A 13,033-nucleotide genomic window follows, 5' to 3' on the forward strand; every position below is an offset into this window, starting at 1 on the left:
AAACTAGATAGTAAATATTATCATAAGAAGCATAATAATGGATTCTCAAGGATAGGGTCAAAATGTCAAGACATGTGGTTCTCAATAAAAAGGTGCAATGTTGCAAGTAATAATTAAATCTTTCAATATTAAAGTACATAGGATTTATGCATTTTTGCACATGGTGGATGCATCCTGCCATGTCTTAGAAAAGAAAAAACTTTTGACATATATTATCTTTCCAAATATTTATGTGCATTCCGAGTTTGATCAAGAGCTTCAATTATAATGTTTTGAATTAAACTTATTTTATTTATAATATTATGATAGCATGATTAAGGTTCAGAATAATTGGAGTTCAATTCACTTAAATCTTAATCCTCAATTGAGGTTTTCCGATCTTAGATTACTTGAATAAGTTCGAACCTATAACAAGTCAGAAGAGTTCTTTATTGGCACAATACCTTTTCTTTTGGATAATTTTATCGAACTTAGAAAACTATATCAACACAATTAGAACCTCTCAAAATGTTATGGTGGACAACTCCATTTGAAAAACCCAAACAATTGAATTAAATAAATTTCTTGTCATCATACAGGATTTATTACTAAAATTTGTGATTTTTCACAAGACAATGTTTAATTTATTTCCCTATATTAAAGTAGAGGATTAAATAAACTACTCATTGAGTTGGGAAAATTAAAAAGGTTGTAATAGTAATATTTTTGTAGTTGTTGCAAAAATCCAACCCTTACAAACCAAATCCATGCTACGGTTACTTATGGACCACCCGCTGCTGGGATCCACCTCACTCACGTGCATTTCACGTGCACCTCAAGGCGGTTCGGCAGCTTTCCCTGGCCCGCAGGAATACGGATTCCGTGTACCAGATTGCCCGGCAAACTTCAAATTTCTGCGTGGGACCCACGCAAATCCCACCAATGGCTCTGCACGCCAACGGGACCCAATTAAAAGGCACGTCGCAGCTTACCAGTCTCCAAAACGGGGTTGGCCTCTCCCCCACCCTCTATAAATAGCACCTGCCTCCTCCTTCTTTAGGTTAGTTTTCTCGAGGGGTCGTTCTGCCCCGGAAACCCTAACCCTTTCCGCCATCCCTACTCCAAAAGCTCTTCTACACCCCCGCGCGATCGCTTTCAAATCTTGAGATCGAGCCAGATTCTCTTCTCCGCTTTTATTTTGATTCCGTTCGATCCTCGGTTTCTAGAGATCTATAACCCCCGGTTTCTTGAGATCTATAACCCTAGGCTTGCTGCTTTTTCTGGTTCCTTGAGGCGATTTGGGCTCAGGTATCGGCCTTTGTCTGAGTGGTCTGGGGGCCGATTTGTTGCGTTTGCCACCGATTTGAATCGAGGGAGAGGGAAGATCGTGGGCGGGCGGTGATGTCTCGGTGCTTTCCGTACCCGCCACCGCCTCCATATTACGTGGAGGGCCTGATCGAATCGTTTAAGGTTTGTTGAGCATTAATGCTACTGCGATTGATTTCTTGCATTCTTGCTCGACTCCTTTTTGGTTGATCGGTTCGTTGGATGGGCTCCCTTTCTGTGGATGAATACCGTCGAAAAATAACAATCTTTAATTGAAGAAGAACTGATGAATCTGTAATTCTGTATACAAGCCGTGTAGAATCATGTATCTATATGTCAATCAAGGCAGAAAATAATATAACTAACTCTAAGCTTGGGTTTTCCCGTAGTTGGTGGCGGTTTTTCAGTTTTTCTGGGTTTCTGTTAATTGTTTTGAACTCCCACTTTGGGTTCTAGAGACAAGCAATTGATCAGTTTGAATGGAGTTAGTTGGGACGGGATTATATGGTTTTTCCTTTGGTTTCATATTGGAGATGAGTTGCCATGAAGTCAATGTGGAAAGTCATGCTAGTGGCAATATCACGTTGTTGATGTGAATGTGAAGATGTTCCTTATGAACAATTATTTTTCTTGAGGTCCCAAATTTATTGATGTCATGCATGAGGAAAGTTCTAACAGCTACAATTGGATTAGTTTGATCTACAGTGATCATTTTGGAGTAGTGGAAATGTTTAGGTGCATTGATCACATGTTTGTGGTGGTGGTTCAACAATAACCTGTCAGGGGGGATTATCAGTATCCCATCTTTCAGCCTCTCTAAATTATCAATCTCTGACAAAATATCAGGGTGGTGACGCCCATATGTGGAATGTGGTGACATCATCATAAGCTTCAGGTGAGGAGTCTTCAGCAATGTGAATTTTTTGGTGTCACAATTTTGTTGATTAAGGAAATGATGTTTCCAATAGCTGATTATTAGTAGCTTTTTGATTTTCCTTCAATACAGGATTGACTGTATATAGAGATAGCTGTCAAACTATTAACAAGATAAAATAGAATGTGGATTGATGCAAGCAAAGATGAAGAAAGCTACCATTGGATGATCCAATTAGTGGTTGGTGCTTATGGGCATGGAGGTGCTCATAGTTGGATTGTCCAATGTATGTTCTGTATTCTAGGTGTTTAAAACCATTTTAACTTATGTCCAGTTTTGCGTAGTTTTAGTTGGGGGAGTGTTCTGGGCTCTGATATACTCCTGGCTTCTATGCAAGAAATTCTCGCTTGGCAGATGCTAGTATAATCTGTGGTATAAATGAAACGTGTGATCATTGTTCATCTTGACAGACAGTCATACAATTTGCATTGGTGTATTGCATTATCTAAATTCCTGTTTGATTGGAACCTGTCAGTAAAAAAATGAAAAAAAAGTTTTCATGGAAACATGCCAAAGTTCGTGTATGTTTACTGTTTTTTTTTAATCAGTTTTGATGCATGCTTTATTTGGACATATTCATTGTCATGCGTCACACAGAATTTACATTGTGCAGTACATGTTTTGTTTTTCATGTTTGTGAAAATAATGTTGCAACAAGATGTCCAACTTGAGACATAGATGAGTTTGTGATCTGTGCTGAGGTGAGAAAATGATGCGGGATGTATAAGTTGCATATTGCAATAAATCTTTTGTAGCATTTGTTGAACCCTTAAATAATGAGAACCTGATTTGCTGAAGACTTTGTAGTTGCATTGACATCTGGAGTTCTCTACTGTCTTAGGTGGGTTGCTTGCTTGTGGCCAAGCAACTCTTGAAGATATGGAATTAGTCTTAGGGTTTTCCTTATCATGATATCCAGAAAATTCAAAGAATGGAGTGCTGTCTCAACAAAGATTCAAAAACTTGGTTTTAGTTTCAGATGGATCAAATGAGAACCATTATTGTCAGTTTTGGTAGCTCCTCTCTAGTTTTGGAATTTTTCCTGTAAATTGTCAAGAAATTAAATGATGACAATCAAAAATAATATTGTATTGGGATTTCTTCAATCTTATCATCATGATCTTATTCTTTTTTATTTGATTCAAAATTTGTAGATTCTGGGAGTTGGGATTTTTATTAGGTGTTTGGTTAAAAAGGAGAGCCCAAATTAGAAAATTCAACAAAAGTAGAGTTTCTATTTTCATGGTTTGAGAGATTTTTGAAAATTTATTGGATGACCAACCACCAGCAACGGGCAGAAAATCAAAACTTGTAATTTCCAAAAGCACAAGATTTTTTAAGTAAATGGACCCGTAGAACAAAGAACAAAAACAGCATGCAAAATAAAATCCTATCAAAATAAGAAATTTGACATAGCATGAAAACATATTAAGGACCTTTGGATGAATTTTTTTCCATCATTTAGCATTGAAAGAACCAAGAAAAATATTTTTTTAAGAACATTCAAAGAGTCATGTTTAGATCTTTATATATCATTTGATAATCTTTCATCAGAAAATAGAAATGTGAATGAAATATGAGCAGTCAAATCTATTTCAGAAATTTTAATTTTTGGTTCCTCCGCCTGTTCTTAGAATTATGAAATTCTAGTTTAGTTTAGTTTAGATTTCTAACATTTTAAGAAATGAAGAAATTGCAGTTAATTGGAATAAGCAACCTTCAGAGACATTAAACTTGGCTTTACAAGTTAGTTTCAACCACGACTTGAATACCAGTGCCAATTATAGATTGGGTTAGGGTTGAGTTTCAGAAGGAGCTTTAAACCATGTTCTCAACTATTTGGGGTATACAAATATAAATTAGGCCACATCAGGCCTACTTGATACTGTGAGAATCATGCATGGCATGAGCATGCCTTGTGGGTTTGATAAGCCAGAAACATCAATCCAATTTAGCGATATGTTTCAGAAATTGGCATGAAATCTAATGTCTAGAGTTGCATCATGCATTATTTGGCAGCTGGAGTTCGGTGCAGTATTTTGATGTTGTCTAAAGATGATATGGCTGCTTAAGAAGCTTTACGTTGAAGTTCTGTTAGAGGATGTTGGTTTTGTTTTCTTTGGTGATGAATCTGGCACTTGCATCTGTCCAGTTAGCTGTTGAATCTTCTGCTTGAAAGGTGAAATAATGCAGTTAATTGTTCAATCATGTCTTTATTGGGTATTATGTTGTAAGCTAAAAACCAGAGGCTTTATTGGAGGTGGATCCAAAGTCTACATTTTCGAGGTTGAACCTGCCTATTTAATTTTCTTAGCCATGATGGTGTCCTCTCTTGTTTTCCTTCTAGCTGGTCTCTGCAGGTGCATGAGAGAGATCACAAAGGATTTGCATTACCTGTATAGATTTTTAAGTGTCTAATTTTTTGTGGTTGAGCTGCAGATTGTTGGATGATAGTTCCTTTTGCGCAGCATGCTATTGGAAGTGTAGTATTTGTTGGCAGCTGCCAGCTTGTTTTGAAGAGTAATGTGAGCAATGTGAAATGCCTGATTTGTATCATCTGAAAGGCTTCGTATTATATAAATTGATGTCAAACATTTTGTCTATGAGTGGTGTTGAGAATTGCAACTTGCCTGGTGGCAACTTTTCTAACCTGAACTTGCTTCTTAGTGGCTTTGGAGGCTTACAGGCAGGTTTGCTCACTATTTGCTATAGCCTAGCACAGTTAAGTGGCTTTCTTACAGGTGAAACATTTGAATTGCTGGAAGAGCCTTTCATTATGCAAAGCGACACACTTCTTTCTTATGATTTTGCATTTGTGGACATCATATTATTTTCTTGGATGTGAAAACCGCCTTCCTAGAGTCTGGGCACTGTAATTTTTGAAAATAAATGCATGCAGCCCGCAAGGGTTTCTTTCAATGGTATTAGAGCCAAAGTTCTGTTTATGCTTAAAACAATTGTATTAATCTGAGTAGTTTAGTAATCTAATTGGATTAATCACCAGGCCATTCGGTCATGGGAGAAAGAAGGGTTCGTTATCCTCTTTTTCCATTCGATGGGATCTCCTATGGTTTGTAGGGGTGCTACTGTGATTGATCCTTGAAGATGAACAACGAAAGGTAGATTAAAATCTATTTTAATCTTTGTAATTAAATCTGAGATTTATAAATGTGTTTAGATCAGATCTAAAGATTATTTATGAATGATTTAGTTACTAATTTTGCATGATTAATCAGATCTGAAAATCAGTTGTATGTGATGAGATTTAGGTAAATTTATGTTGATGTATATGTGATATAAAGAACATGAATAAATCTGAAATCTTAAACTTGTTTAGATTAGATCTAAATGAAATTTATGATTCATTTATTTTCTGATTTTGTATAACAAATCAAATCTGAAAATAAATGTATATGATGTATGTTGTTTAAGTTAATTCATATTAGTTTGTATATGTGATATATGAACATAAATCATCTAAGATTTAAACATGAATTAAATCTGAATTAAACATGATTAATTGCAAATCTCAGATCTGAAAATAAGTTTTAAGAATTGAAGCTTTGTAATTAATATATAATTAAGAATAATGCAATGATCTAAATTTTTATAAACTTACACTTAATTAAAAATTAAGTGATGATGAAAATCTAGATTTAGAATTGTGAACTCAATTCAATGACATTGCATAATTCTTGGGGCATTTGGGTTAGCTCAAATCAAGTTCTTAAGATTGGGTTAGATCTAGGGCTAGAATCAAACATGGTCTAATTAGAGTTAATTGATCAAATCTAATTAAGTAATAACTAGATTAGGTCAAGGAAACTCTAGATCAAATACAATAGTTGTAGTTGATCAAATTTCATGTCTTTGATTAGATTAAGATGGATCTTGATTGAGGCGCAGAGGTTGAGCCCAAGTCATTTGAGTAATCAAATCAAAATTGATTAATCAGTCGGTGTCTAAGGTAAATTTGACAGTTTTGCCCGGTGGTTTTTAATTGGGAGCTACTCGCATTGATTCGTCTTTGTCGAGTTAATGGCATATCCCTTCCACCGATCTCATTTACCTGACTGATATGGTCAATCACATTTTGATTAGATCACTTAATGATTCGAGTTGATTCATGCCTTTAAGAAAAATTAGTCTAACTGATTTAAGTGCCTTCTTAATCAGATTGAATCTAGTACTTATTAACCTGACTTGATAAAGTCAGTGGGAGGATCTAGATTAACCGGTTCTTCTCTTCTCTTTTCAATTGAATCAAATCCTCTAAAATTATTAGGTCCCTAAAATAAAATAGTTATGGAGATAACTAGATCATAGCCTCCCATTAAGTTGGGTGATAATGGGTCTAATGGCTAGATAATCATTGGAGGCGCCACACGCCTGGTGCTTATCTGACCATGGGAATTGTCATTCATAATATGATGAGTCAGGTGTACCCTCTATAGGTGATTGGGTTGGCCGAGCCACACTCAGGCCTGGTCATCTATTAGTAGATTACACTGAACCCTATCGTGTTAATGGTTGGACCTAACCAGGACTTTCGGTAGAGGCGTCACACGCCTGCCGAAGAGGAGCCTGGGGCAAAATAAACACTAGAAATTGTTTAGATGAAACAATTGGTTGATAATCTACCTGTTGGTGCACATGGGTTAGCCGAGTCACACTCGGGCCCATATGCGATCAAATGGATTCTAGTGCCTACTAAAGGGTTAAGAGTAATTCTTCGAATTGAATGTAGAGGTTATCAATTTGTATAAAAATAGTGGAAGAATCTTTAGACTAAAGTCCAAGTCTTTGGGTCTAATTAATTCATATACTAATTAGGTTCATGATTTTTCTTTATGCAGAAATGGCCATAAACTTGTCGCTCCAATCGCTATTGGATAGTGATAAACTGACAGGACCCAACTTTAATAGCTGGCTTAGAAAGTTGAAAACTCAGCATAGTCAGACTAAAAAGATTAAGACTGACCAGAGTCAGGCAGAATGCTTCTATTGTAAGAAGCAGGGGCATTGGAAGAAGAATTGTCCTTAGTACCTTGCCTCACTTGACCCGAACAGGCAAAGCAAGAGAAAAGGGCAATCAGTTGCTGATCAAGGTATTTATATGATAACACCTTGTAATTTCTTTATATGTGATAATTCGACCTGGATATTAGATACTGGAAGTCTGTTTAATATATGCAATTCGTTGCAAAGACTTCAGGTCAATGAGAGATTTGGGAACAACGAGAGATTCTTGAATGTTGGAGATGGAAGATCTGTTCCAGTTCTAGCTTTAGGAAATCTCAAACTTGTTTTCAATTCTAATGTAGTTGTCTTGAGTGATTGTCACTATTGTCCTACGTTCTTATTGAATGTAATTTCCGTAGGCCTTTTGGCCATGAACGGTTATAAAATTTCAATAAAGAAATATTCTTGTGATATCATTATGAATGATGTTACTGTAATGAATGGACGATTGAGCAATGGCATCTACTTGTTATCACAACCTGTTAATGTAATGTACACGTCAAGTAAGCGCCCTAGAATAGATAGTGTCTCCGATGTTTATCTTTGGCACTGTAGGCTAGGTCATATTAACAAGAAAAGGATAAACAGATTAGCTCAAGAGGGTATCCTCAAAGTTGATGATTGTGAATCATTGATTACCTGTGCATCCTGTCTTTTTGGAAAGATGACCAAGTCACCTTTTACTGGAAAAGGTGAACGAGCTAATGATATATTGAGCCTTGTACATTCTGATGTATGTTGGCCAATGAGCACAAAAGTCAGAGGTGGATATTCTTATTTCATTACGTTTACAGACGACCTATCTAGGTATGAGTATGTCTATTTTATGAGACATAAGTTTGAATCGTTTGAAATGTTCAAACTATTTCGTAATGAAGTAGAGAAATAAACTGGAAAGAGTATTAAAACTCTTCAGTCAGACTGAGTAGGTGAATACCTCACCAGTGAATTCTTGACATATCTAGGAGAGAATAAGATTCTCTCTCAGTGGACTCTTCCTGTAACACCATAGTACAATGGTATGTCAGAAAGGAGGAATCAAACTTTGTTAGACATGGTTCGATCCATGATGGGCAATGCTAGTATGTCGATATCCTTCTGGGGATATGTACTTGAAACGGTCTGTAATATTCTTAATAAGGTTCTAAGTAAGTCTGTGACTAAAACATCACATGAGATATGGACAGGGCGTAAACCGGTGCTCACTCACCTTAGGGTTTGGGGGTGTCCAGCCTACGTCAAATGTTTAAAAGCAGACAAACTCGAATCTAGGTCTGACAGATGTTTTTTTGTCGGTTATCCAAAAGAAATTAAGGGTTATTATTTCTACCTTGCTGAAGAACAAAAGTTGTTCGTCAGCAATAGAGCTGTCTTCTTGGAGAAGGAATTCTTTGGAGAAGGAACTAATGGCTCTAATGTTGAACTTGAAGAAATTCAACATGTAGAAGAACCGACACCACCTTGAACCTTTAGAGTCTGAAGTGATTAGATCAAATCCAGAACCCGTTATAGAGCCATCCTTGAGGCGATCTGGTAGAGTACCACGTCAACCAGACAGATACTATGGTTTCTTGGTCCGGGACGGGAATCCTGTTGAACTTGATGAAAGTGATGAGGATCCGATCACCTATATGGATGCAATGCAGAGGTACAACTCCGATAAATGGTTGGAAGCTATGAATTTCGAAATGGAGTCCATGAAAGTCAACGATGTGTGGACATTGGTTGATCCACCCGAAAGAATAAAACCCATAAGGTGTAAATGGATTTTCAAAAGAAAAAGGGGCGCAAATGAAAAGGTGGAGACCTACAAAGCCCGTCTGGTTGCTAAGGGATACCGTCACCGTTATGGTATTGACTATGACGAAACGTTTTTTCCCGTGGCAATGCTCAAATCCATTCGGATTATGCTTGCTATAGCAGCACATTTATATTATAAAATCTGGCAAATGGATGTGAAAACCGCCTTTCTAAATAGAGATTTGGAAGAAGAGGTGTATATGATACAACCTGAAGGTTTTACACCTGTAGATGAATTTAAAGTGTGCAAGCTTCAGAGATCCATATATAGATTAAAGCAAGCTTCACGGAGTTGGAACATACGTTTTGATAAGGTGATCAGAACGTATGACTTTATTAAGAATGAAGAAGCAGCTTACATATATAAATGGGCTAACGGTTCAGTAATTGTATTTCTTGTTTTGTATGTAGATGATATTCTCTTAATCGGGAATGACATCCTTGCATTACAAGAAATAAAAGTTTGGCTTTCATCACAATTCTCCATGAAAGATTTGGGAGAAGCATCCTACATCCTAGGGATGAAGATCTATAGAGATAGATCTAAAAGTTGCTTGGGTTATCCTAATCGACGTACATAGATACTGTGCTAAAGAGGTTCAGCATGTTGAATTCCAAGAAAGGCTATCTTCCGATGGGCCATGGAATTCATCTCTCTAAAAAGGATTCTCCGACAACTCCTCAAGAGAGAGAGTGTGTATGAATAGGATTCCTTATGTTTCAGCAGTAGGATCTATTATGTATGCCATGACATATACCAGACCAGATGTGGCATATTCACTAGAAGTAGTGAGTAGATACCGGTCTGATCCATGTAACAACCACTGAAAGGTTGTAAACACCATCCTTAAATATTTAAGAAATACTAATGACCAGTGGCTTGTCTATGAAGATACTGACTTGAAATTAGTTGGATATACTGATTTCAGTTTTCAATCAGATCAGGATGATAGCAAAAGTGTGTCGGGTTATGTCTTTACTCTGAAAGATGGTGCTGTCTGTTGGAAAAGTTCCAAACAGCATACTGTGGCTGATTCAATGTTGCGAGGCAAAGTACATTGCTGCATCCGATGTCGCCAAGGAAGCTGTATGGATGCGAAAGTTCATAACCGAGCTAGGAGTGGCACCCTCCATTGATGGTCCAGTTCCATTATTCTGTGATAGCACTGGAGCCATAGCTCAAGTGAAGGAATTAAGAACACATCAACGGACCAAGCACATTCTACGTCGATATCACGTGGTTCGTGAGATAATAGAACGAGGTGACATAGATCTTCAGAAGATCGACGGAAAGGAAAATTTGGCCGACCCATTTACTAAAGTCCTCGGTATCAAGGAGTTCAATGATCATAAGTCGAAGATAGATATACGATACTGTATCGATTTGCTTTAGTCCAAGTGGGAGTTGTTAGGAATTGTGTCCTAAAAGTCAATCGTTGGCCTGTTGATGATTGAATTGTATATGAATTAATGAATTAATAAAAGGTTATTTGGCATTATTCATCGCATATATTTTGTACATCTTTTTGAACTCTTGTGATGTGATGAAGTCCTTAGGACTCTTTTAAGAGATAAAGGAGGATTTGTCTATGAGTTCTTAAACCAGTTCGCGACCAAACGACATTCTATTACTAGGGCAATAGCATTATCAAGAATAGGTCGTTGTGTGCTATATCGTTGGTTGTCCTCTTAACCAAGGAGTGTAGAGACACTGATATGCCACACAGGTGAAATGTAGAAGTACATTTCACTGAACGTGACCAGTTCCGGAACGCTCTGCTGTCAAGAGATGTTCCGAGTGGATATGGATATATGTGTTTTTCCGATCTGAGATCACCACGGTGACCAGCAAGCAACTCACTGTACTTTGGTATCGGACTATCTGAGTTTCTTATTCAGTGACGGAAGGTTACTGGGTGCAGTCAAGTACTTGCGAAGTCGGTGTGTGAGTCAAGATGGAATTGACTCCTCTTGGTGACAGGAGATAATGCCCTTGTGTTCAATTTAGCAAAATCTTGGCCAGGGTAATCCTTGTGAAGAGTCACAAGATTTGTAAAGTTAAAACACATTATGGATGAACTGATTAAAGAGTTGACAGTGAACTCTGAAGTCGTCCTGAGCATTTGAAATCATAGGGATAAATTGTACGGTAATCATAGTCCAAGGATTTTTGAATATTGTTTTGCAATCATTCGGCCTATCAGGACGTCGGGTACCATTGCTAGATGGTCATTTCGATTAGTACAAGAAGTTGTTCTTGTGCTACCGGCTTAGGTTCGAATCTATGGGGTCACACGCATAGAAGTTTCTAGGTTGATCAAATGGCTGATTGATGATTAAGAATCATTCAGGAGTAATTTGGTTAATTCGATTGACAAATTATCCTAAGCAAAAGTTGTATTAAAATAATTATTGAATTATTGGAAGATTAATTAGCAATTAGATTGCTAATGAACTCAATTTGATTGAGTAATTGGGCTTAGGTTGAGCCAAATTGAATAGGATTCAATTTGAGCTACATCAGGGTTTGACCTAATTGGATTGGGTTCAATCCAAGTAGATTGAGCTTGATCCAATTGGATTGGGCTTGACCCAAATCAATTAGAAGACCTTATTTGATGAGGATTATGAGTCCAAATAATCGGAATTGGATAAGAAGAAGAATCCCTAAATTTTAGGAATCCATCCTTATCTTTCTTGGAGAAGAGTAACACCTTGATTTATCCCCAAAATTTTCTACGCCTATCCTCTTTATTTTTGGCCAAAAATTGGTGTGAGAAGAGAGGAGGCGTGGGGCTATATTTCTTATAAAAATGATGCCTCAAATCTTCCTAAAAAGATTAAGATGAAATTCTTAATTTGTAGGGATTGCATGGCACATGAAATAGGGTGGTCTACGACTGAACTTTGGACGCATGAATTTCTATCTTTTAGGGATCCAAAATGCACGAAATTTAGATATGTTTATCTCCTCTTAGCTGCCGAATCACCAGAATTTTTTTGAAATTTTATCAGACAAATTAATTGGCTAAATTAGGTGTGAGGTGTAGGGGGGGTTTCTTTTGGCTGTAAAAGACCCCTACGCCTCGGGTTCAAGATATACAATATTTAAAGATTTCAAAAAATTCTGAAAAAAATTTTCTGAGGGCCGCCATCCCTTCTTCTCCTTCTTTCTCACGTCTATCCTCCATCTCCTTATTTCTCACGTTCATCCTCCATCTCCTTGAAGAACAATCAAAGGTTGAGTGTTTCGAAAGAGAAAGCTTCAGCCATTGCAGCGTTCCTACGCGAGCTAGCGCTCCCGCGGAAGACAATCTACCTAGGGCTTCGCATGGATAATCTATAGAGGCTAGACACGTGTGCGGCTGCAAAGCGTGATCAAGGAGTCATCCAAGACCTTCAAGGAATCAGGTATGAGATTTGATCTTATTAAAGTTAAGATTAGATCTTAAACATAGTTGCTGAAATTTCAGAATTATATGTTAGACATTCAATCATTGTTTCATGCTTTACATAAACATTTAAATCATGGTTCTTATTTTTGTTGTAGAGATCTGATCTCTAGCATGCATGAAAATTAAATATTTTAATTTTTTAAATGCTTCCGCTGTAATTTTTGAAAATAAATGCATGCAGCCTTTTTGTAGAAACTTTCATCATTAATACCGGTTACTAATACTAGCTTTGCATGAAAAAATGAAATTTAATAATGGTCAAGCAAAAACTCCTGTAATTAATACTGGCATCATTAACGCCAGCATCTACATAATGAATGAAAAACTTTGTAAAAGAGCCTTCATATATAAACTCACATCATCAATATCGATATTATTAATATCGATCCTACATGATGTATAGTATTTTCTTCTTTTTCCAACTATTTTTGAGATGCAATATGATGATGCAACAAATTATAATAAATAGAAGACTTCAATAAATAAATTTTTATTACATATTAAGTAATAAAATTTA

The 13,033-nt window shown here is 36.7% G+C and overlaps 1 long non-coding RNA gene across 2 annotated transcripts in view; it reads left to right on the top strand.

The window, feature by feature from the left end:
• The first annotated feature begins 1,024 nt into the window (after positions 1 to 1,024).
• Positions 1,025 to 13,033, top strand: part of LOC149768139 (uncharacterized) — a 34,852-nt gene continuing 22,843 nt past the window's right edge. For both annotated transcript variants that reach the window (XR_016399987.1, XR_016399986.1), the window contains exon 1: positions 1,025 to 12,472. This is a non-coding gene — a long non-coding RNA (uncharacterized LOC149768139). The remainder of the gene's footprint in view (positions 12,473 to 13,033) is intronic.

The sequence above is a fragment of the Phoenix dactylifera genome, chromosome 3, assembly GCF_051530095.1.
Source record: "Phoenix dactylifera cultivar Ajwa chromosome 3, Ajwa_hap1_PhDact_Kaust_v1.1, whole genome shotgun sequence".
In the NCBI taxonomy this organism is placed as follows: domain Eukaryota; kingdom Viridiplantae; phylum Streptophyta; class Magnoliopsida; order Arecales; family Arecaceae; genus Phoenix; species Phoenix dactylifera.